We start from the raw sequence: 25,983 nt of genomic DNA on the forward strand, positions 1-25,983 counted from the left end.
CATGCGCCGTAGGCGTCGTGTACGAAATCCCACTCACTTGTGGCAAGGTTTATATCGGACAAACTGGTCGTTGCATCAACGATCGAGCACGGGAACACGAGCGCTCTGTTAAGAATAATTTGACTTTTCATCTGCCTACGCATTGTAGGACCTGTGCCTGTGAGCCAGTGCTGTCTAGCATTCGAATTCTGGGCAGAAGTGGGAATGCGCTGGCCAGAGAACTAATGGAGGCTTATCATATTAAAAAGAAAGACCGTGAATGTATCAGTGACACTTCTGTTGTTCTGCGCAGTAAGGAAAGACTGTTCTTAGACACTTGGTTGTAATGCGAATATGTGTTGGTATCCCGGTCCTGATTAGCATGTCGACTGTCATGTGCATTGCGCCTGCGCGCGCCACTCGGCTGTGTATATATGTAGGAAGACGTTTCTGAATAAAGTTTAGTTGCGAGTAGCGCCTGTCCTGTACATCAGTGTTCCTTCTCAGTCCTTGTCCATTTTCGCGCTAGCCAATTTTGTCGACCACTTTTATTGCGATAGCAGTTATATGCAGAGTCTCGGCTCGTTTTGTATAACGTATATGCATAAGTATGTATAAGTATAACGTATAAGCACCGTATATGTATAAGTATGTGTATATACATATATAAATTCCCAAAGAAAAGTAATTCAGAAAAATGCCTCCGAAGCGCGCAATCGAACCAGCTATCTCTCACTCCGCGGCGCGTGGCGCTAACCACTACGCCACAAAATACAGATCCTTCAGATAGCTAACGGCGAGGGTTATATATACACCCTTTACCGCTGGCAGTACTCCGAGACGGCAGGCGTTTATAAGTGTTTCTTCATTACCAGCGAGATGGCGCGAGGAGCGAAACGGGTGCATTTAAAAGTCGTCGGCCAGCTCGCTCGCTTCTTCTAATATTTGCGCAGGGAGAACCTTGCCCTTACGCTGTCTGCTCACGCGGTCATCTCGTGATGACGGGAGGAGGGATGTTTCGAGCTTTCACCTTGATGTCCGCGCTGATGTTACGGAGCGTACGAAAGTCACTCGAGCTCAAGGGACGCCGGTAAATGAACAAACAGAATATGAGCGCGAACTATCAAGTGTCACAGCTCGACAGCTGAAGCACGCTAATTTCCTTCGCTGCTTCGGCCGCCTTTGCAGCAGGCGCGCTGTTCAAACTGAGAGTATCCAGTGGCGAGCCTCACTTCGTACAGCATTACAGTTTCTTGCTATCGCATTCATTGCTTCGCCCTTGCGGCGAAACATTGACTCCTTTCTGCCTGCTGGCGTCACGTACCTCGCGATCTTTTTACGAGCTCGCAGCTGCCTGTCCCTCGCATACTGCCTGAAGGCATGTCGTATGCCAGAACGAGACCCTTGCTATAAGTGAACGAAAGAAGGAGAATTTTAAGGGCTCATTTTTTCTTTATTAGACACAACATTTATGAGAACTAGCAGACAATCAAGCCGAGGAATGTATAGGTGATGCTATTTGTAGTTGTTGTGATATAATTGCTATTCATTATAATTTATATAACAATTACTCGGCCGGTTGTTTATGTACGCAAACAAACAACCTGCATACAAATACAGGTTGTTTCTAGGTTGCGTCTAGGTCGTACCTAGGCTTTAGCTAGGTGATGCTAGGTTGTTTTTACATTGACTCTCAGTGCAGCGTGGTTCGAGTTAAACCACGGACTGTCACAAACACGACACCAATGTCCAAACTCCAGAGACAGAACCTCGCGCTAAAACCAAGAGTTCGCACCTCTCATAGACAGGCCTTCCATCGCTTCGTGGTCTTCTCGCAGCCGCTGTTGCCTTTCCCGTTCCCTAGTATTCCTCCTTGTACGTACTCGGAGTCCTCGGCAGGCCGCCATCGCTTCGCTGCCATTTCTTGGGCTAACTGTTGCCTTCTGCCTTTTCGGTGAAAGTTGTGTGTAGTCGGATTCGGCCAATTTCTGTAGCACATACCCGTTTCTGATTATAATAGTTTTCTGATAGGTCGCACAGTGGCACATACCCGTTTGATCACGATAATCTTCTTCTTCATTTTTAGTGGACCAGTAGTGAGTAGTGGGATGTATACAATTTCTGTGGCGCATACCCGTTTATGATGATTATAGTATTTCAAATTCGAAGCATTTCTTAGCGAACTTCTGCGACATTGAGCGTATCTATCTATCTATCTATCTATCTATCTATCTATCTATCTATCTATCTATCTATCTATCTATCTATCTATCTATCTATCTATCTATCTATCTATCTATCTATCTATCTATCTATCTATCTATCTATCCGCCTACGACTTTGTGCTCTCCTGGCCGTTTCGTTAATCGGATGTGTACCAAAATTAGTATGACACAGCATGACTATATGGCGAACACAAAAGACAGGTCATAACATGAAAATCATGACATGCATGTCGTGAATGCCGTGATTTACATGCTATGGTCTTGGTGCTCTTGCAGCCGTTTCGTTAACTTGATATAAACCGAAAATGGTGTGCCGTTACAAAAATGTATGACCAACATAGCTGAGAGGTGCTAACATGCAAATCAGGACACGCATGTCACGTACAGCATGATTTACATGACAGCGCCTCTGCCCACTTGCGGCCACTTAATAAAATGGATATATACCAAACTTGGTATGACGAGACATTTCTGTATACCGAACATAAATGACAGGTTTAAACATGAAAATGATGAGGTGCATGTCATGGTCGGCACGATTTACATGCCATGCTCATGGTGCACTTGCGGCCGTTTCACTAGCTTGATATACATCAAAATTGGTATTACGTGACGTGACTGTATGACGAACACAAGCGACAGGTGGTAACATGAAAATCATGATATGCCTGTCATGTTCAGCATGATTTACACGCCATGCTCATGATGTGCTCGCCGCCGTTTCGCTAGATTGGTATTCGTCCAAATTGGTATTGCGTGCCGTTACTGTACGACGAACATAAATGACAGGTGGTAACATGAAAACCATCACATGCATGTCATGTATAGCATGATTTACATGCCACGCTCATCGTGCGCATGCGGCCGCTTCGCTAGCGTGAAATAAACCACAATTGGTGTTACGTGACGTGACTGTACGACGAACATAACTGACAGGTGGTAACATGAAAATAATGACTTGAATTTAATGTACAGCATGATTCACAAACAAAACGGAAAGGCGAGCTAGTTGGTACTGATTCATAATGGTGTAATAGTAGCGCAAAAAGACGAAGACAAGAAAGTGAACACCAAAACCGCTTACTTACGACTGAAAGTTTGATTGCTTGAACAGAAAATATATCTAAATTGACGCTCAATGATGCGCACGCGCGGGAATTAGTTGAGAGTCAAGTTTAATTCTAATATTGAAAAGAGAATAACGGGGGAGACATTGTCAGAGACTTTCTCCAAGTCAAGTTGCAGCATTGCAACCCTTCTCGAAAGAGCATCGCAGCTTTCCAGCACAGAATGCGTTATATGTGTTTTTTGAAAATTTGTCCTGCCCTGAATTGCGCATGTTTTATGTGGCCCTACTAGTCGCGTGATCAAACTTTGCAGTATATTCGTTTACACTTTCATAGGCCTCTTGTAGTCCCATTTTGTAAGGCTTGTTGGTCTACATAATTTTACTGGCACAACTTGACAGTATCTTCGCATTTTGGAATCAATACATTATGGGCGGTTCTGAAAGAGGGTGACATTTGTTCTCTTGCATACTTTTCCTCGAAGATGCTTGGAAATAATTGACTGACCTCCTATTTGAAGACCTTGGAAAAAGCCGCGCCTAGACGTTCAGGCCTGGGGCTTTTCCTACGCTAAGCGTATCAATTTCATCGTCTGTTTATTTATTTATTTATTTATTTATTTATTTATTTATTTATAATAGCCTCAAGCGTAGGCGTGCGCAGAGGGGGGCAGAGGGCGGCCTCCCCCTAGTCACCTAAAAAGAGGGGGGCGCAAAGTCTCCCCCATACATTGACTTAATAGGAAGGGGGTGCCATAATGAACCTTCGCCCTCCCTCTCCTGAAGGGGAACCCTGCTCACGCCTATGCCTACACGCCACATACAGTACATTGTAAAAGGGAGGGGCAAGAACACTAGTAGTTGGAACAATTAGCAAAGCAGGAAGGGAAAATAGCGCTTAACAATCAGTCTCATTAGTAGAGTAGAATGCTACAATAAGAACATAAAGTAAAGGATGACATTCATTCAAAACTGAAAGGTCAGTCTAGTGAATCCAGTAGGAATGCGTTATTATAACAAGAAGTAACAGAGCATTAGTTCAGAACAACAACAACAACAACAAATGTAAAAACCTTAGAGCAGTAGATCCTGACAACTAAAGCATTTTTGAAGAGTATTGGATAACGTATGCTGACCAGTGATGACGATGCATTATTTCATTCAACAGTGGCCTTGAGAGGAAATGACTGTGAGCACATGACAGCGCTACAAAAGGAGACATTGACCTCATGACAATGGTCTCTGCGAGCAGATGTGAATGGTGGTGGGTGAATCAAGAGCGTTCGGAGAGTGGCATTGTGATAGTACAATTTATGATAAAGTAAAATGCAAGCTTCCTTCCATCGAACGGATAGTAATGGGATGTTGAGAATTGCTTTCATTTCTGTTACGCTTGCTTTACGATGAAGCTTTGCTAGTATAAAACGGACAAAGCGATTTTGCACTGCTTCAACTGCGCCAATTAACATGGATTGATGTGGATCACAAACCGATCATGCATACTCTAGCTGAGGACGAACGTATGTCGTGTAGAGATGTAATTTTAGTGAAAAAGGAGCGAGAAAATGATTTCTTTTTAGGTATCGCACAGTACGATTACTTTTAGATATTATGTGTTCGACGTGATCATTACATCACAGGTCGTTACTTACTTGTACGCCAAGGTAACGGTATGCTGAGACAAATTCGACAAGGGAGTTATCTATTACCTACATTGTATGCTGCGCTAGAACGCGAAACTTGCATTATTTGCATTCGTTAGCATTGAGTTCCCTGCGCCACGTGACCTGACGGCAGCTTCTGATCTGACGGCAGCTTAGCGACGTCGGAGGTAGTGGTTACTTTACGATATATGACACAGTCGTCTGAAAATAAACGAATTTGTGAAGAAATGTTATTGGGTAAGTCGTTTATATATATTAACCCTTTCCCTACCGAAGACGAGCTGAGCTCGTCCACACGGTTTGTACTACTCCTACCAAAGACGAGCTAGGCTCATCCACCCTAAAACAAGAATTTGGAGGCGCCGCAGTTAAGCTACCCTGATTAATTTCGCTGTGTTCTCTTAAGATTCAACATATAGCACAGTCAAAAATTAAGAAAACGCGCTCAAAGCTGACGCTTTGGCCGAGAAAGGACTTGATTCTGGTGACCGGAATTATAAAAGGGCGTCGTACTCTGTGCACGAGCGGCGCGCGCCTGCCAGGAGCAGCACCGTTCAGAAGAAAAAGAACAAAAATGCGCTTGTTTTGCACGAAATTTTATGAAATGAAGAAGAATTTCTGTTCTCCTCCGAGTGTGGCAGTGACTATACCCACGAAGCATTGTTCGTCGAAATAATCGGATTCGGACGATGATCGCGGCTCGACATATCGGCAGTGGACGTCGTTAGATGTAAGCAAACCCCTACCGGAAAGCCTGTTCAAGTGAAGTCATGTTTTATTCATAAAATGCGGGAAATACAATGCTAAAGGCCACCCTGGCAAGAAAGCTGTAAGCATACAGCTTGACGAAGCCAGGGGGCCGCAACCCGGCAACAAGTGCAGTGCACACATGAGCAATACAAACAAAACTTTTCGTTGTGATAGTCTCATTGGTACAACACGTGGCTATTTGGGCATAAAAACATATGAATACATCCATGCACATTATGAACATATTAAAATACGCGTGAATAACAATCACAAAGGAAATATATACTGTTACACTTTCAAAATGGATATTAAGAAACGCAGCAGTGAAAAGCAACAGTAAATAATATACATGTGGAACCTAAAAGAAATTAGTATTTATTTCATGAATGTATTGCAATAGGCATTGACACAAGTTTGCCATCTAGACGAAACAGTACCATTCGCTCCATCAGCTTCATAACATTAGAAGTTAGTGATATGGGCCGGTGTGACCTGAGGTGTTTTGCAGGGCGCCCAGGCTTTAAGATTGGCTTCACGATAGATGATTTCCATTCAACAGGGATCACAGACGTTCGCCACACTTTGTTATATTGTCTAGATGGCAGACTACAGGAGTTCAATTTCTTTCCTGAAGTTATGAGCGGCTTTCGTCGACATCGTTCAACCATCGATAGCATCGCAGATCTCGTATCAACACTTGAATCTGCTCGAGAAAACAGGCACTCTGCATATATGCTCTTCCTGGACGTGCAAGAAGCTTTTGATTCGGTGCCACATAAGGAGATTGTTTTTGCACTTATGGCTGCCGGAATTTCGGGCCGACTGCTTAATTTTGTGCGTAACTTTCTATCGGAGCGCGAAATGAAAGTACTCATCGGAGGAGTGAAAAGTGAATCGCGCACTGTTAAGTGCGGTGTCCCAAAATGAAGCGTTTTGTCGCCGCTTCTCTTTAACAGTGTACTTGCTGGGCTGCCAAGCCGATTACCTCAAGAATATGAGTTCCCAATAGGCATAGCAATCTATGCTGACGATATCGCACTGTGGATAAGCGGTCCTTCACAGCAGGGTCCGCGCCTTAGCGGAATTTTGCAGAGAGCGCTGAATACTACTACAGAGTACCTAGAAGAAGTTGGTCTACAAATTTCGCCTGCTAAGTCAGCCGCCATTGCTTACCATCCCAGACAACGTGCTCGACGAAGCATGAGCCGGCTGTACATTGGAGATACACCAATAGAGTGGGTACGACAACATCGTTACCTGGGCGTAATTATTAATGATCGCCTGTCTTGGCGGCCTGCCGTTACCTCCGCGAGGCGCAAATCACAGACACTCTTCAAGCATGTGGCTGCCCTGACTGCTAGGGGCGCTGGCTGCGATCAGACGACAGCCCTACAGGTGTATCAGTCAGCTGTGCTCTCTGGCTTGATGTACGCTTTGCCAGTCTTGAACGTGCCACCTACTTTGATGTCTCAATTGGAACGGGACCACCGTGTTGCCCTCCGATTCATACTTGGTTTACCTCGCGAGGCGCAATCGGTTCCTCTACTCACCGAAGCGCACCAGTTGCCCCTGAGGCTACAGGCAGACCAGAGAGCGCTGCACCATATCGAGCGTTTGCACCGAGCAACAGACGGTAAAGCACATATTAATCGCCTCACTCAACGCCCGGGATCTTGCATGGGGAAAATGGCGGCATTGTTTACTACGATTGCCGGCAGTTCAGAAGATTCCACTACCTTCACAACCCCGAAAGAGTACAACCAGTGCACCTTCCCCATTTATCTATCCATTCCCGGAATACATAAAAAGTCTGACCAGCCTGTTTCGGCACTATTTCAGTTGGCCCAGTCGCACCTATTTGAAAAGTTTGATGATTATCTCCATGTATTTACAGACGCATCTGTACGCATTGACGGCCAAGGTGGCTCTGCAGCTTTCTATTGCCCTTCGACTAACATCAGACGGGTGCTTCGCATACCGCATCCATCTTCATCAACAACTGCGGAACTATCAGCGATTGATGTTGCTCTGAAATACGTTCAAGAAGAATTAGGAGCAGCAAACGTTCTCATACAGACTCTCGTGCTGCCCTTAGCAGACTATTGAGAAAAGACTGCGACGGTCCAGTTACATGCAGCATTGTAAAATCTGCCACAAACATTATTTCTAGTGGGGTGTCCCTCATTTGCCAATGGATACCTTCGCATGTGGGTATTGCTGGGAATGAAGAGGCTGATCACGTTGCTTCAAGTTGTGCCCACAGCGAGTGCGACTGCCAAGAAATTTAATGCCTGTTAGACAACGCTCGTCTGTTGATCCGCCGACATATTTTCAAGCAGCACCCTGACCAACGTGTAGCAAGCCGCGGGTTGTTCCCTCCCCGTATTCGTGGTCGTGGATTACTTCGTCGTGACAGAGCCCTCTTATATAAGCTAAGAGATGGCTCTATATTAGTGCGTGAGCGCTTGTACCGACAAGGTCGTGTAGACAGTCCATCATGTACAGGCGCGTGCAAAAGTATACGGACCACGGGATCGCGTGGCAGAATGCATCGACGCGCCATCTACCGACGCTGCGCCTGCTGTCGAGAGCACCACTGAAGCAGCGGTGCGCATGCGCGTCCCTACATATCAGATGGCCTCTCATGTCGCTCTGTCTGACGTGGGTATGGCGCTCGTAGACAAAACGTCATCTGGGTGTCGCTTTCGTTGTTCCATCTAATCTGCGCCGTTGTTTTACGAAGCGGCTGCGGCGGGGCTGGCTCAAGCGCCGTGCGCGCGTCGCTTTTTACATAGGTCAATCAGCCTAACTAAGCATCGTAGAACCTAGTGAAGCCAAGCATACATGATTAAGTTTCTCAACCCAGCTCGTCTTTGTCGCTTTAAGCCATGTAAGCTTAGATGTGCCTAGTTAAGCCAAAGTAAGTGTAGCCGAAACTGATTAAACCTAGTTGAGCATGGTATCTCCTAATAAAGCCAAGCATGAATAAGTTCATTTAAGCAAATCCTAATTAAGCTTTGCCCAGCTTGCCGTTTTCATGTTAGGCCAAGTTGACCTTACATGAGCGCAGTTGAGTCGAGGAAGGTATAGCCAAATCTAATTAAGCATAGTTTATCATGGTTTCACCCGATAGAGCCAAGCATACTAACCATAAACAAGGCAAGCCTACTTGTGACCAATTAAGCCAAGTCGAATTCCCCATCAGCCCAATGAAGCCAATCTCAGGAGGATTACCCTTGACCAAGCTGAGACTAATTAGGATCATTAAAGCCGAATTAGCGTTAAGTATGACATTAATTAGGCTTATATCAAACCAAGCACGCCCTAGATACTTGAGTTTCACGTGGCCTATTTCCTCAACGTTACTTAAACTAATTAACCTAATTAAGCGGTGTCAAGACATGCCGAGAAGAATCTGATTAGGCATAGTTGAGCATGACACTTCCAAATTAAATCAGAGCGTAATTAGCTTTATAAGCAAATCAAATCAATCGTGTTATTTTCAAGCAATCGAAGCTGATTCCCTGTGAACCCCATGCAGCCAGTTCAGTTGCCGCTTCAGTAGGGGCAACATTATTTCATTTTCCAAGGGGGAAAATAAAAAAAAGTTGGTTCAACGCGGTTTAATTTTTATCCTAAACCTATAAACAAACAGCTACCCAATGAACTTTATCTATATCCTGAGGGGCGACTGTGCAATTTATCTAAAGATAAAAAAATGAAACTAACCTGATAGTCTGAGCTGTCTCAAGAGACCAATGTTGCTGCAAAGTATATGTGGCTTTCTTCGCAAGCTTCCTTTGTTTTTATGGCCAGTGTATCACTGCGGAGGGTTTCGAATCACGAAGTTCCTAGTGTCGAGCTCGTATAAATGCGACAGCCAGACATTCAAAGATGGCCTTATAGCACCGAAGTGTGCTCTCGCTGATTACGCAGTAACATGCTCAACTATGCTTAATCACATTCTTCTATACTCACCTTGGCTTTGCCTAATTCAGTTACGCCTGTTTAATGTAATTATGCCACATGAACAAAAGTATCGCGGGTGAGCTCGGTTCGATCTCACACAACACAGGGAAACGTAACTGAACCTTTTCCTAATTAACACTACTGTGGATTAACAGAGTTTTATTAGCTTCAGCTTGGTCAGCGGTAATGCTCCTGAACTGGCTGCATGGGGTTCACAGGGAATCAGCTTCGATTGCTTGAAAATAACACGATTGATTTGATGTGCTTATAAAGCTAATTACGCTCTGATTTAATTTGGAAGTGTCATGCGCAACTATGCCTAATCATATCTTAAAGCAAATAGGCGCACTATGGGAACAAGGACAAAAGGGAGGAACCGACGACACAAAGCGCACACTCGCAACTGAAGGTTTATTGAAAGAGCACACATAAATTCCTCCCTTTTGTCCTTGTTCCCATAGTGCGCCTATTTGCTTTAAGATATGAACCGTTACCAACTAGCCCAAATGGCTGTTTTGCTATGCCTAATCAGATTCTTCTCGGCATGTCTTGACACCGCTTAATTAGGTTAATTAGTTTAATTAACGTTGAGGAAATAGGCCACGTGAAACTCGATTATCTAGGGCGTGCTTGGTTTGATATAAGTCTAATTAGTGCCATAATTAACGCTAGTTAGACTTTAATGATCCTAATTAGTCTGAGCTTGGTCAAGGGTAATCCTTCTGAGATTGGCTTCATTGGGCTGATGGGGAATTCGACTTGGCTTAATTGGTCACAAGTAGGCTTGCCTTGTTTATGGTTAGTATGCTTGGCTCTATCCGGTGAAACCATGATAAACTATGCTTAATTAGATTTGGCTGTACTTTCCTCGACTCAACTGCGCTCATGTAAGGTCAACTTGGCCTAACATGAAAACGGCAAGCTGGGCAAAGCTTAATTAGGATTTGCTTAAATGAACTTACTCATGCTTGGCTTTATTAGGTGATACCATGCTCAACTAGGTTTAATCAGTTTCGGCTACACTTACTTTGGCTTAACTAGGCACATCTAAGCTTAACATGGCTTAAAGCGACAAAGACGAGCTGGGTTGAGAAACTTAATCATGTATGCTTGGCTTCACTAGGTTCTACGATGCTTAGTTAGGCTGATTGACCTATGTAAAAAGCGACGCGCGCACGGCACTTGAGCCGGCCCCGCCGCAGCCGCTTCGTAAAACAACGGCGCAGATTAGATGGAACAACGAAAGCGACACCCAGATGACGTTTTGTCTACGAGCGCCATAACCACGTCAGACAGAGCGACTTGAGAGGCCATCTGATATGTAGGGACGCGCATGCGCACCGCTGCTTCAGTGATGCTCTCGACAGCAGGCGCAGCGTCGGTAGATGGCGCGTCGATGCATTCTGCCACGCGATTCCATGGTCCGTATACTTTTGCACGCGCCTGTACGTCGTGTGACTCCTGTGAGACACTACAACACATAATTTTTGAGTGTCCCGCATTTGTTATGCAGCGAGCACTGCTCATCAAGGAATATGGACTTATTGGTCTAAAGTGTACGAACCTTGATGATTGCCTGTTCCCGAGGGGTTGTGCTGCTCGGCGTGACCAGGCCCATCGAGCCCTACTTGCTTTCTTAAAAAAATACCGATTTGGCCTCGAGCGTATAGACATTTTTCCTTGTGAACACTTATTCGTGTTTACGTCTGTGTTATTTTTTTTTCGTACCTATTTTCTTTCCTTTTTCTTTCCCCCCTATCTTCCTTTCCCCGATGTTTCCCATTTCCCAAATGAGCAGGCAGGCGTTGTGCCCCTTTAGGTGGCAGTTGTCAGCCTGTTCCCTCCCTATTTCCTCTGTGTCTTCGTGTTTTCTATGTATTCAAACGAAATAATAATAATAATAATAATAATAATAATAATAATAATAATAATAATAATAATAATAATAATAATAATAATAATAATAATAAGTTAAATTTGCAAGCTTCAGGCTGGCAATTGAAATTTATCAATGACAAATATATCACGCAGCTGCGTGCACGATAGAACCGTGTCTCTGTGTACGCACTTGTGCAGTTGATTTAACTGCTTGGGTGCGTTGTAGCTCAGGCTTTGTATAAAGTAATTTGTTCGATACCGCTTTATCAAACATCACTTTTCGGGTGGATGTAAAGCATGTAAACGGTGCCTTAGCTTTTTAAAGGTCGCCAGCGTATTGATGTGCCGTATTCTTAAAGAAGAATGATGACATTTATGTTATTCTGTGATCGTACCTTTCAGTTCTGGATTAATCCAAGGCTTCGGGGTGCGCTTTCCCACCTCAAATGATTCAATGGGAAAGCAGCTGCCGTAGTGGTCGCTGAAGAGCTTTATGAATGCATCGTACGCAGCTTCTGTAGCAGTTTCGCCAAGAAAAATTTCCCAGTTAGTATCTTCACTTTTCGATCGAGACAGGTCTAGTGATGACTGCATTATAGCCTGATAAAGAAATGTTGTGTTACAAGAAGCTTTCTTTGCTTTTTCAGAACTTGCGTAGGCCACGAATATCGGACAGTGGTCACTGATATCGCAGCTGATTGTAGCAGCAGCGGCAACGCAAGTATCTGTGTTAGTGATTAAAAGGTCCAAATAGTTGAAGTTGGCGCCGATACTCGAGTGGACGTAGTAATATTATTAGTGAAGCCGCACGTAGCGGTTTTATTTAACATTTTGTCCGACGATTTGTTTTGCAGGGAAATGTTAATGTGGAAATCGCCTCCAATAACAAGGCGATACCTATTAAACGATGCAAATTCCAAAAGTGAAGCAATAAAATCTAAAACTTTGCGATGTCGGCTGATCGAGAGCAATAAATTACAGAAAAAAACAGCACCATTGCCTTGCAAGCTCAAATCCTCATAATCTGACGTGAGTACAGTGAATTTGTTTGATATCGCGCAACTATCTGTGTTGCGAGCATATTTAGCCACTCCTCCGCCACGTCGATTCGTTCTGTTAAGTGAATGGTGTCTGTAGTCGCCTAATGACGGTGCCCTATTAATTAAGTGCATTGCACAACGTATCAGTAACCATAGTCACATTGAATCTAAAATCAAAACTGTCAAGAAATGACGTGAATTCGGCGCATTTCTGGTTCAGTGAACGCGCGTTTAAGTGCAGCACCATGACAGTGTTCTGAGCTTTCTCGCTACAGAGCTTGATATATGCACGTTTGACGAATTCCTGATAAAACATCTTGCTCGGAAAAGACAACTATGTTAATATACTCAAAGAAGTAAGGTTCAAGCTATTTCAGGAAGGTCATCGTCGGAACACGTTTGCACAGCTTTAGTGCCGCCGGCTTTACGTGCAAATATTATCGCATACCGCGCCCAGACACAGCGCTACTTGAACGGGCGTTTCCTGGATACAACCGCAGGAAGACATCGCTTGATACTAGGATACAGATGCTCATTGAAACATATTGGACTGCTCTCTGTACGTTTGCTTTCTCTTTTAGAACCAGTGTCAGCAGCTTCACCATCTGTGTTGAGCAACCAAAGTTTGTTTTCACGGACTCACTTGTCCCTGCGCATTATTTTTTTTAAATTGCAAGGTGACATTTCCTGCTCCGAATGCTCTAGAGCTTAGCGGACCTTCCGTGAGGCACTTCAGCGAAGGAAATCCTCTGCATATTATAAAAATATATATTTTGTGTGTATTTCGCAAATAAAGCGCCTTTCAATAATGTTTTTAGTTGTTTCAAGACACGTACAACCAAACAGGCAAATAAGAAAATTCGGTAATTTTGTATTGTGTTCGGCTTAAGCTTGGTAGGGAAGTGGTTAGGAAAAAAAAGAGGACCAAGAACAGAGCCCTGAGGAACACCGGATTCCTGAGGGCCCACGTTAGAAGTACCGTCATTAGTGGTGACAAATTGAAGCCGAGAGAGAAGGAACGCTCGACTCAAGTTAACGGTTGTAGCGTCTACATTTAGTACCTTTGATTTATGCAAGAAAACCAGATGGTTAACTTTGTCAAAGGCTTTACAGAAGTCAAGAAATATGCAGCGAACCTACGCGAAAATGCGTGCGAACCTACGCCAATGCAGCTGGCCCTTCGAAAGGCGACGGAGTAATGCTGGAGCACTTAATGCATGAAGCAGACGCCGAAGAAGCCGCCAGAGGACCAATTATGGCGCCGCAAGCTACAACTTCAGCAAACCGTGGTAAATGCGGCGGACAAAGAGATGCCGAAGTCGACTGCGAAGACCGCCGAAATCGACACCGGTGAAAAGACGGATAGGAACTTGGAAAAGGGACGGCGACAGACACAAATGGGACGACGTTAAAACGAACTCATGGGTGGTATTCGGGCGTATCACGAAATGCATGAAACATGTTATTGCGAAGCGTGGGAATAGTTTAAGGAGCAACTAAAATTGGTCGCCATTGAAAGAGTGCGTGTAATAAAACAAACAAAAGAAGTAAAGAAAGGGAGCTACAAGCTCAGCTAGATTTTCTCTTCAGCAGAGAAAGAAGTGAGACCTGGAATTTTAACGTTATAAGTGGAAAGAAAAAACGCTGAAATGAAACGCATGGATGTTGAAAAATATAAAGGTGCCATTATCACCGCACGCGCGGAAACACTTTGGTGCGGCGAAGACCCAAAGAAGAGGTCAATATCTGTTTACAAGGCCTTTGACGCAAGAAATAACTGCCATAACATACTAAAATGACGTAACTTGGGTAAAAGAAATAATTCTGCGCGCTTTTGAAAAGTATTATGAGGAAATGCTGGGACAAAAAAATGGCCTTTTCAGAAGCTGTCGATGAAGTAGTTCTCCAGGAAATTCCTACACTCGATGAGAGCGAGAGAGAAAACATGGAGGCCCCTATAACGGTCGCGGAAATAGAAATAAGCCATCGAATATTTGAGTAATGGTAAATCACCAAGACCAGATGTTTTCGATGCAGGCTGCTATAAGACGTTTAAGCAAGAGCTAGCGGGTGTCTTGCATGATGTAATAACGGAGGCGTATGACAAGCATATACTACATCCCTCTTTTCGCCGAAGCCTTACCATATTAATCCCAAAGTCGCGTGATCCCTAAAAACTACCATCAGTGCGACAGTATCCACCAATCAGCTTGGCGAACGCCGACTACAAGATATATCCGAAGGTATTGGCAAGGAGGCTGCAAAACGTAGTGCGACAACTGGTAGGTCCCCATCAAACGCGCTGGATCAAAGGGAGGTCCATAACACTAGATATTCACGTTGCAAGGACGATCCTCGAGTGCTGCGACGCCTTCTCGGAAAACGTTGCTATGGTAAAACTAGACTGGGAGAACGTGTTTGATAAGTTAACACATTAAATTCTTGTTCTTGTCATGCAACACTCTAATGCCAGTTCCTTCTTATTCGAAGGGGTAACTATATGTTACCACAACGTATTGACGCAAATTGCAGGTAATAAAACGTCGACTCGCAGCACTAACATAAGGACAAGTGTAAAACAAGGATCTGCTATTTCCCCTCTACTCTTTGCAACATTTCTAGAACCGTTTTGCTTAAGTGTTTGCCGAATATCTAATTGAAATCACCCCAAACCGTTCTAGTGTACTTTTATGTGGTTTAGCATGTTCTTGCACGACATGTTTCACATTATGGCTAGATTGCTGACCAGCAACCTTTGGACGTGTAATTCAACTTTGTTCTTTGTGTGCAGATGCCCTTTTCCCAGCCCCACGACCCGGGCAGCAAAAAGCTGACTTGCCAAAAAGACAGTACATTTTAACTGCGAGAGATAAAACTCGCCTGTCAACTCAACATTGTGCTGCCATTGAACCACTTGTTCGTGAAGGACAGTCTCTTTATGGTAATTTGTTTTTCTTGCACGCTTCCATGTACGTTGAGGAGCTGTCCCCATCTGTTATTATTATCAAGGTGTTTGTGTGATGTCATTGTTGCATGCAACTACCACCTGTTATTCATTTTCGTAATTACACTATGAATAGAGTAATTTCCAATGTTGTGTGGTCACGTAGAAGCATGGAAACACACAAGTGTACCTGCACCGAAAAGCTACAATGTTTAAAGGCCTTTCTGATTACATAGCATGCCGGCAGGGCACCGGTTTGGTGTCTTGAAGTCTCGGCTCAACCAGGAGCTATGGACTTGCCAACATCGACAGTGCGGGCGCCTTCAGTCATAGAGCCCAGCTGCACGCTGCTCCAGTAGTTCTGGCGACATGTGGTCTCTCAAGTTGCATTGTGTGACCAACATGTTGCAGGCGTGTTGCAGATAAGTTGTTTCTCTACGTAAAGTGCTTTGTTACTGCTCATTTTCATGTAGCTAGTAAAGTAAAACTAAATTTCTTATGACTCCGGCAGCCATGCAGTATGATCTGCTTTTATCTAAGAAGTTATGTGCAAAATGGGGCCACCTTTTGACATTAGATATGTGTGATTAACATATTTCGGAGACCTACGAGAACGATGCTGGATGTACAGTTATTTCAAATGAAATGCTTCTCAGGCACGCTGCAGTAAGGCGTTAGTAGCTGCTGCCGTAGCAACGCTAAGGTTAGAATGAATGCAGTATTCAAGTTTATATCTGCAAGTAACACTGGCCACCTGCTACACTTCTATTTTACTTGCTGACCTGAGTAGCATAATGGAGCCACAAGTGCCTTCCATTTACGTGCGTAGCTGATCTGAATACGATGCGTGCATATCTGTGCATTTATACTCGTACCAACTTCTAACAGTGATACCAACACCGCTTACGTGTGTGAACTTTCACAACTCTTATGCAGTTGTTTTTTGTTATGTGTGCAGACATGTCATTCGAGCCAATCCTGCCAGCAACGAAAGGTGCTGTCTCTACAGTATTGCATGCAGTGCTACCATCAGTGACAGATGCCCCTGCAAGTAGCACTCCACGCGCTCACTCAGTGCCTACTGAAGGGAGCCAAGTGCAACGAACAGCGCCGACAGCTGCTCCACAGGGAAATGGGAACGCTATGGCTGGCGCAGATGCACCCCTGCCATCGAGATCGGTACGAAGCCGCACAGCAGCGGTAGAGCGGGTACTCGCCCTAGAAGTTGCTGCCCGAATGCAAGCACTAAAAAAGATGAGCGATGCAAAGCGGAGCTGCATGCCGTGGAGCTGCGTTTGCATAGGCAGTAGCTGTCCCAGCAACGACAGCTGCACAGTATGCGATTGAAGGAGGAGCAGGAGCTGCATAATATTCAGGTGTGGCTTCTGGAGCAGCAGCTGGAGCAGGAAAAGTGGCGCTCTATTATGGAGCGCCAGAAGCAGCAGCACGCAGAAAGCCAGCAGGCAGAAAAATAAATTATTCGTTGTCTCACACACATTGTTTTTATGTGCAAGACGTACGGCACAGCACTATAGAAATATAAATATATGCTGCGAATTGGCAAGCATCGAAAGAAAACCTGAAACGGGACCAAAGTATGTAAATTAGGGATGTGTTAGACATGTCGTCAAAGCAGAAATCCTGATTAACATTCGATGGCATTCCACCTTGTTACTGGAGAGTGTGCTGAAAAGTTCCTGGCTTTGCACAGACAGTGTAAAGTGACAACATTGAAAGCGCACAGTTATTCTAAGTAATTTCTTCTCAAGCAGATGTCCCTTCTAAACTGTTGTTTCACCTTTTATAGTTGCTTAAAAAGAAGCCTTGCTATAAGTCGTCAAAACAGCCCAGAGTAGCACGTCTGATGATAACACCATTATAATGATGTGATGTCCTTTCAAGACATCATTATGACATTCTCAAACATACCGTAGTTGTAAAGGACCAGGTAACGTGAATATGAGCGATGCAGGGCCACTTTGCAACACAAGGCCTCAGTTTCGCAGTCACAACTCGGGACATCTGTGAGTGTTCATTGCCGACTGTTCCAACATATCTGCACCCACTTCTGACATGCTCCCAGTAGATTCCCAGGAACTGAGCTGTATTTTTCGCAGGTATTCACCTATCTTTGAGAATCGCCTTGTGGACAGCGTAGCATGTTACCGGATCTTTCGGGATTGTTGGGAGGCCTATGTGCGATTCATGTTCAATAGCAAAATGTCATGTCTTAAAACGAGGAAGCCCGCTTCTGAATGAGCCATAAGGACACCTCCCTCCAATGTTTCTGCCATTTCTGCGTGAATGTTCTTTGCAAACTTTTTCTGCAGGCCCTGCCACGGTGGTCTAGTGGTTATGGCGCTCGACTACTGACCCGAAGGTCACGGGATCGAATGCCGGCCGCGGCGGCTGCATTATCGATGGAGGCGACAATGCTGAGGCCTGTGTACTTAGATTTAGGTGCACGTTAAAGAACTACAAGTAGTCAAAACATCCGGAGCCCTCCACGATGGCGTCCCTTATAATCATATTGTAGTTTTGGTACTTTAAACCCCGCATATCATTTTGCCCAATTATTTGACAAAGTATCAAGTATTCATACGGTTTTAGGTGTCTGTTTTATCTCTGAACGAAAGGTGACGAAGCCACGAATTTCTGAACAACCCCTAGAACGTGCACATGCATGGCTGAGGTTGTTTGTCATCTCAGTAGAAGAGACTGTACATTTTCCTGCATTAGTTAAGTGCGCGAGAAATCAGCCGCGTTCGGCATCGCGAACCGGGAAACTTGTCCGTTTGGTCCGTCACATCAGGCTGCGGCCGCCTCAAGTGCTGCGGGATCACGACAGCTGGTGGTTCCGGGTCCTGTCTGAGGACTGTCATGTTGTGCAGGGCAGCTGTAGTGATGACAGCAGAACGCTTCGCCAGGTGTTTCAGCCCCATGTCCAAACACGGGAAGCGACGCTTTCACACACCAAAGGCCCTCTCGATGGTGTTTCGAGTGCGGATGTGAGCTGCTTGATATCTACGTCAAAAATATGTTGCTCTTTGAACTTACACTCAATACTCGAGGACGAACGTTACACTTTCGGTTCATAAGCACACCAACTACTGCAGCCTTCGTTCATATTCTGTTGTAATATGGGATATAATCAGTGCACAAAATACAAAAAGCTATACATCTACCATGCTTATTCTTATTAAGGCCTTAAGCGCAATAGCTTGGAAATAATTCCGCAAGTTTCATAAAGTAAACCAAATCTAAATGTTTACACACTACTAGCCGGCTCTCGGGGCTTTCCGGCGACGCGTCAGCCGTCGGGATCATGAGAAAGGAGAGGCACGGGTAGCCAGCATCGCCAAGCAGGAGACGCGGCACTCGCTTGGTCTCATAAAGAAAGCGTGCACGACTGTTGTCGAATATACGACTGTCGTGCACGGATCCACGCCAGCTGGCGACGGCGTCGAAGAACTGCAGCTTCGGCCCTGCAATCACCTCTTGCAAAAAAAAAAAAAAAGAAAAAAAAAATATATATATATATATATATAGTCTACTTGCACAGCGCCACCACGCCACCAATATATATATATATATATATATATATATATATATATATATATATATATATCAGTGCCTCCTCTATTTTTCAGTCGTCGAGCGCGCGCTCCGCGTCCGCTCACCGCTGCCGCGTGGTGGCGCTGTGCAAGTAGACTGTTTGAAGCAAGGTCGGGCTGCCTTAGAACGCGTAGTTATTAAGCGAGATTCAGTAACGAAGAAGAACAATGTAGATGCTGCGGGGGAACTAAAGAAACGATGGAACATGTACTGATTGAATGTGGCGATATTCACCCAGGTATAAGTGTGGGCACGAGTCTACATGAAGCCTTGGGTTTTAGGGACAACAATGGAAACCTGAACACGTCCGCGATAGAAATAAGTAAGAGACGGTTAGAGTATTGGTGGCAGAAAAGTAGAGATAAAGAACAAAACTAAATAATGGGGGAAAAATAAGGTCATTCTGCCTTAAGAGGCAGAGAGATAGACCGTGAATTTATATTTTTCGGCATAATAACATAGATTTAATCAATGTAGATAGGTATTAGGCCAACATGAAACAAGGAAGCTTCTTTTTCTTTTTTTTTCGAGCCTGGTGGCAGACATGTCACCGCCCCGTTACAAAGGGGACGCTCATAGCATCCATCCATCCACGGGAAGCTGGCGCTGAACGGCCGCGCGTATCACGAAGCTCACGAATTCGTGTATGCATCCGAGTTTAATTGCATTTGTGCTTCTTGCAGGCTTTCCTAGGTTCAGGGGGATGGAAAGAAACGCTAACATAGCGGCGCGCTGTTTTCATCACGCTCTAATCGTGGTGGCAATAAAAAGAATTGCTAGATGGTCTTTTATTGTGTCATGGATGAAGTCGTGTTCTCATCAATCATCCAGGTTATAACCACTTGAAAATAGATGCGAAACAGCAAGGAATACAGATGCCGCATGTTCGCGTGCCTTTCCATCCCCGCTGTAAGTATTCCGCATGCAGACTGTCAGGCCGTGCTGCCGGTTTGATACTTGCACTCGAGTTTGGTAGTATTTGCGTTTTATTTTCTCTTTCAGGCTATTGCAACCGCCCCAGTGCCTTAGTATGTCATACTGGTGTGTACCACTCTGCAAATGGAACTGAAAGAAATCACGATTGTCTTTTTTTTATTTCCCTTTATTGATAAAGAAAAAAAAATCTCACAGGGTCCCTTATTCATTCATCTAAGACGACGGAAAGGCGAAAGCCGTCTTCTTCTTTTTCTTCTACTCAATGTATTGAACATTCCCTGCCTCCCTCCGAGATATTTCTGCGCCTATAACGTGGTTTTCTTACAGCCTCAAGGATCGGAGGCAGTGCAAGCTTTCTGCAGATCAGCGGAGGCATGCACTGCCTCCGTGATCGGCCCATTTTGACCCAGCGAAAATGTAATATGACGACGTCACGTTATGTGACGTCACGACGATGTCACAAAATGTTATGATTTGTGACGTCATATGATGACGTCATGACGTAATTCTTTTTTGCATTGACCGACGGTCAATTTTCGCGTTTGATAAGGCATCTAAGGCTTTTGCCTTGATACACTATGCAGCTGTCGTTCCATTAATTTCCAGCTGCCGCTGGTGTTCGGTAGAGGTGGCTTGCAGTAATTAGGCGGGATAATTGGTCTCCTAATACATCTTCAAACTACACTAGAATATGCAGCTGTCGTTTACGACGCGAAGATTTCATAGAATATAAGAAGCGGCGGCTTACGAATGATGCAGACTACCCTTCACGTTTGCAGTCCAAAGTAACAACTGAATCAAGCATGGCAAGTATCCCTTAACGTGACCGTGTTGCGTCGGAACAGTCAACGAATGCATGTGGCACCAGTAGCAACGCTGCCTCGGGATCGCCGCCATGCGCATGCAGCGCTGACATTAGGTCCCCATGCTGAAGAATCGGAGCCTACGGACACTACATGCGCTACCGGCGAAGCAATCGACAATCATTATGTACATTGTCACTGGAAGCAGCTTAGTGACATTTCATGCTATTTAGCGCATGAACTCATGGCTTGCGTATATTGTGCTACACCAGTAGACGGTAGCACGCATCGGGGAACTTTAAGCGCCCAAGCTTTCAGTATTAGTTCTTGGCGAATGCTGCTTTCGAAAATCGACTTTCAGACAGTCACTAACCGACTCTCTGTAAGCGAACGTAACGGTGACAAAACATTTTTCCGCGCATCATTGCATGCGCTCTCTGGAATCGGGCTAGCAGACGACGCGCGAGCGTCTCGATAAAATAGCCGCGAAAGACACATGCCTTCGAAATGGGCTGGTTGCCCAAAAGGACAAGTGCTTCATGATTCCAGTTTACAAGTTTTCATTATACTTTAAACAACGCGAATACAGCCGAAAACTGAACCATATAGCAGCTTGGAATGCAGCCACGGCATTCGTTTCCGCGAGCGACGACGCGACGGCTGGTCTATTTCGGTGGCGGCGCCCGGCGGCTAAAAGCCGCACTAACGCCGACGGTCGGTTCCCAATGCGCTCCGCTCCTTCGCCCAGGCACAGAAAAATAGAGGAGGCGCTGATATATATATATATATATATATATATATATATATATATATATATATATATGAAAGTTGGCACTTGAGGAAAACTTCATTTATTACGTCGACGTTTCGGTCAGAGCCTGACCTTTCTCAAGATGACATGTTCGTGCATATTTTTCATGTTTATATGGACACCAAATGAGGGGGGAAGGATGTGAGAGAGAGAGAAAAGGAGCGGGAGGGAGGAAAGTTTGCTTAGGGCCCATCAGGAGCGAGGAGTAACACGCCGCCGCCGACAGCGGAGCGCTTCGCGACAGAGCTTATACTTATGCGTCGGCTATTACTCATTGTTAAAAGTCGTGGCTATATTCTGTCCCGGAGACGAAGAGCCGGCTCAAGTTAAAAACAGCCGGTGTGCGATTGAAAGCGGCTGATTAAAAAAAATGGGGGGGGTTAAAGTGGGTTTCGGTGAACACTGTTGACGCGGCGTATTGTCCTTTTGGGCCATGCCGAAAGAGCCTTGTCTACCGTCTTACTTGCCGAGCCTGCTCGTTTGTCTGATAAAGGACGCCCGCTTCAAAAGCCAGAACCAACACGTTGAGTGACATTAGCGACTTCCGGTCAAGGACCCACTGAAGGAAAAAAAGGTAGGTCAGGCTCTGACCGAAACGTCGACGTAATAAATGAAGCTTTCGTGAGGTGCCACCTCTCATACTTATACGGGAAGCAAAGGCAACCGCTCCTTCAACTATATACATTATATATATATATATATATATATATATATATATATATATATATATATATATATATATATATATATATATTGTAAAGGCGTTTATTGACGGCTGGATTGACGGCGACGATGCACGACAGTCACGACGAAGCGCAGACTCTCACGAGCACGAGGAGCTCTTCGTCTTCGAGAAGAGACGAAGAGGGCGACCCACTAGAAGGCGCTTGAGAGGACGGTCCATTACAACGTTCCAATGCTTCTCTACAATTACCCCGGGTACGAAAAGGGAGCCGTCCGGCGACCTAGCAGCTGGTCACTATGAGCGGGTCATGGTAGGGCTTGAGGCGCTCCACGTTGACAATGTCGCGCCCTCGACGGCGCATGTCGGAAGATGGGTCGATGGGTTCAATCAGGTAGTTGACCGGGGATGTGCATTCGACGACACGGTAGGGACCTTCGTATTTGGGCAGCAGTTTCGAAGAGAGGCCAGCTGCAGTGGTAGGGACCGAGAGCCACACGAGTGCTCCAGGTAGGAACGTGGGTGCAGAAGTGTTGGTCTCACCGCGGATGCTTTTCTGCCGCTCTTGGTCCTGCGTAGTAAAGGTCTTCGCAAGCTCGCGACACTCCTCAGCAAGTCTGGCTGTGGCAGAAATAGGCGCACACTCAGATCGATCCGGCTTGTATGGAAGGATTGTGTCGATTGTGTGCGACGGGTGCCTGCCGTACAATAGGAAAAATGGTGAGAAACCAGTGGTGCTTTGAGGGGCGGTATTGTAGGCGTAGGTGACGAAAGGTAGAATGGAATCCCAATTTGTGTGATCGGCGGCGACATACATCGAGAGCATGTCTCTGAGCGTGCGGTTAAAGCGTTCCGTGAGCCCATTCGTCTGCGGGTGGTAAGCAGTAGTTTTGTGGTGAACAACGTTGCACTCTTTGAGGATGGCTTCGACGACTTCCGACAGGAAGACACGGCCTCGATCGCTGAGCAGCTCCTGGGGTGGACCGTGGCGCAGCATGAACCGGCGGAGCAGAAAGGAGGCTACATCGCGCGCTGTAGCCGCTGGGAGGGCGGCAGTTTCTGCGTATCGCGTAAGGTGGTCTACAGCGACGATGGCCCAGCGGTTACCAGCCGAAGTCAGAGGGAGTGGCCCATACAAATCGATGCCAACGCGCCCAAACGGACGGTCAGGGCAAGGTAAAGGCTGCAGACCTGCTGGTGACTGGTGCGTTGAAGTTTTGCGGCGCTGACAATCGATACAGGAGCGAACGAACTTCTGCACGTAGCGGTACATGCCTCGCCAAAAGTACCGTTGGCGAATGCGGTGGTATGTTTTCGATACCCCAGAGTGCGCACACTGCGGATCAGCGTGGAACGATTCGCATATTTCAGAACGCAGACTGCGGGGTATTACTAGTAGCCACTGGCGGCCGTCGGCGTTGTAATTGCGTCGGTGGAGGAGGTCGTCGCGAATGGCGAAATGGTGGGCTTGACGACGCAACGCGCGAGTGGATGGTGTTGCCGAAGGATCAGTGAGCAAGTCTAGCAGTGAAGCGATCCATTGATCCTTGCGCTGTTCGGTAGCGACAGTGTGAACGTCGATGGAACAAACGGCATTGTGAGACATTGAGCTGTGGGTATTGTCGTCAGGCAAGGGGGAGCGCGAGAGTGCGTCGGCGTCAGCATGCTGGCGTCCGTTGCGGTACAGCACGCGGATATCGTAGTCCTGTAGGCGAAGTGCCCAGCGGGCGAGGCGGCCTGATGGATCCTTCAATGATGACAACCAGCAGAGTGCATGGTGGTCGGTGATGACATCAAATGGGCGACCATACAAATAAGGTCGGAACTTTGTAAGGGCCCAGATGATCGCCAGGCATTCCTTTTCGGTGACGGTGTAATTGGTCTCGGCTTTGGTGAGCGTACGACTTGCATATGCCACGACATATTCAGGGAACCCTGGTTTGCGCTGCGCAAGGACAGCGCCAAGGCCAACACCGCTGGCGTCTGTGTGTACCTCTGTAGGGGCCGTAGGGTCGTAGTGGCGTAGTATGGGAGGCGACGTCAACAGACGACGGAGCTTCGCGAAAGCGTCGTCGCACTCTGACGACCATGAATTGAGGGACCCGTTACTTCCGAGGAGCTTCGTCAGCGGCGATATGACAGTCGCGAAGTTTCGAATGAAGCGCCGGAAGTAGGAACACAGTCCTACGAAACTGCGCAGTTCTTTGACGGACGTAGGTTTGAGGAACTCGGTCACGGCCCGAAGCTTGGCTGGATCGGGAAGAATAGCGTCCTTGGACACGACGTAACCGAGTATTGTCAGCTGCCGTGCTGCAAATCGGCACTTCTTTAGATTCAGTTGTAGACCGGCGTCGCTCAAACGCATCAAAACATGCCGCAGGCGTTGAAGATGCGTGGAAAAGTCCGGAGTGAAAAGAACGACGTCGTCGAGGTAGCACAAGCATGTGTGCCATTTCAGGTTGCGCAGAACGGTATCCATCATGCGCTCAAAGGTGGCGGGCGCATTACACAACCCAAACGGCATGACGTTGAATTCGTACAAGCCGTCGGGCGTGACAAAGGCGGTCTTCGGTCGAGCGTCATCAGCCATGGGCACTTGCCAGTACCCTGAGCGCAAATCGAGAGATGAAAAGAATTCTGCTCCTTGCAGGCTGTCAATCGCGTCGTCTATTCGCGGTAGTGGATACACGTCCTTACGAGTGATCTTGTTGAGTCGTCGGTAGTCCACACAGAACCGCACAGAACCGTCCTTCTTCGCAACAAGAACGACAGGAGACGCCCAGGGGCTGTTAGAAGGTCGAATAACATCGCGTCGAAGCATGTCGTCGACTTGCTCGTTGATTACACGGCGTTCTGTAGGAGATACGCGATATGGACGTTGCCGCAGTGGCGGCTGGGCGCCAGTGTCGATGCGATGCGTAACGGCGGAAGTGCGGCCGAGAGAAGTTTGAGCGACATCGAAAGAAGAGCGAAATTCGTCCAATAGACCCAGAAGCTGGGAGCGCTGGACCGGTGTAAGGTCGTCAGCAATGGAGGAACCAAAGACATCAGCGGGTGATGAACCAGACGTCGAAAGAGCGCCGAGCGTACTGGAACTGTGGCAGTGCATTTCATCTGGTTCGTCCATAACTTGTGCGTCTTCGAGGGGTTCCACGCTGCCGAGACATTCCCCTCGGACCAACGTAACACTGTACGGAGATGGGTTGATAACAAAAATTGACGTACTGCCCTGAGTGACTTGCACGGTCGCGAAAGGCACCAGCATGCCTTTCCTCGTGAAAACACGGTCAGATGGCGAGAGAAGTGCAACGGTGTCGGAGAGACTGGCGCAGTACACTGACACCGCCGTCGACGAGTTTGCAGGCACCTTGGTGTCGTCTTTGACAAGTACCTTGCCCGCAGCCGATGGACTGTCTGCCGGCGCCAATTCAGAGAAGGGTGAGAGCTCTATTTCGGCTGGTGCGCAATGAATGACGGCGTCGTGGCGGGAGAGAAAATCCCATCCTAGGATGACGTCGTGAGAGCAGGCAGGAATTATGATCAATTCGACGGCGTACAGAGCATCCTGAATAATGACGCGAGCTGTGCACACCGTTGTTGGGTGAATACTTTGGGCGCTTG

The 25,983-nt window shown here is 46.3% G+C and overlaps 1 pseudogene; it reads right to left on the reverse strand.

Moving 5' to 3' along the window:
- Window positions 1–18,250: 18,250 nt before the first annotated feature.
- The window catches only part of LOC119398691 (putative nuclease HARBI1), a 37,728-nt pseudogene continuing 29,995 nt past the window's right edge, over window positions 18,251–25,983 (reverse strand).

This window comes from Rhipicephalus sanguineus, chromosome 1, assembly GCF_013339695.2.
Source record: "Rhipicephalus sanguineus isolate Rsan-2018 chromosome 1, BIME_Rsan_1.4, whole genome shotgun sequence".
NCBI classification, from domain to species: Eukaryota; Metazoa; Arthropoda; class Arachnida; order Ixodida; family Ixodidae; genus Rhipicephalus; species Rhipicephalus sanguineus.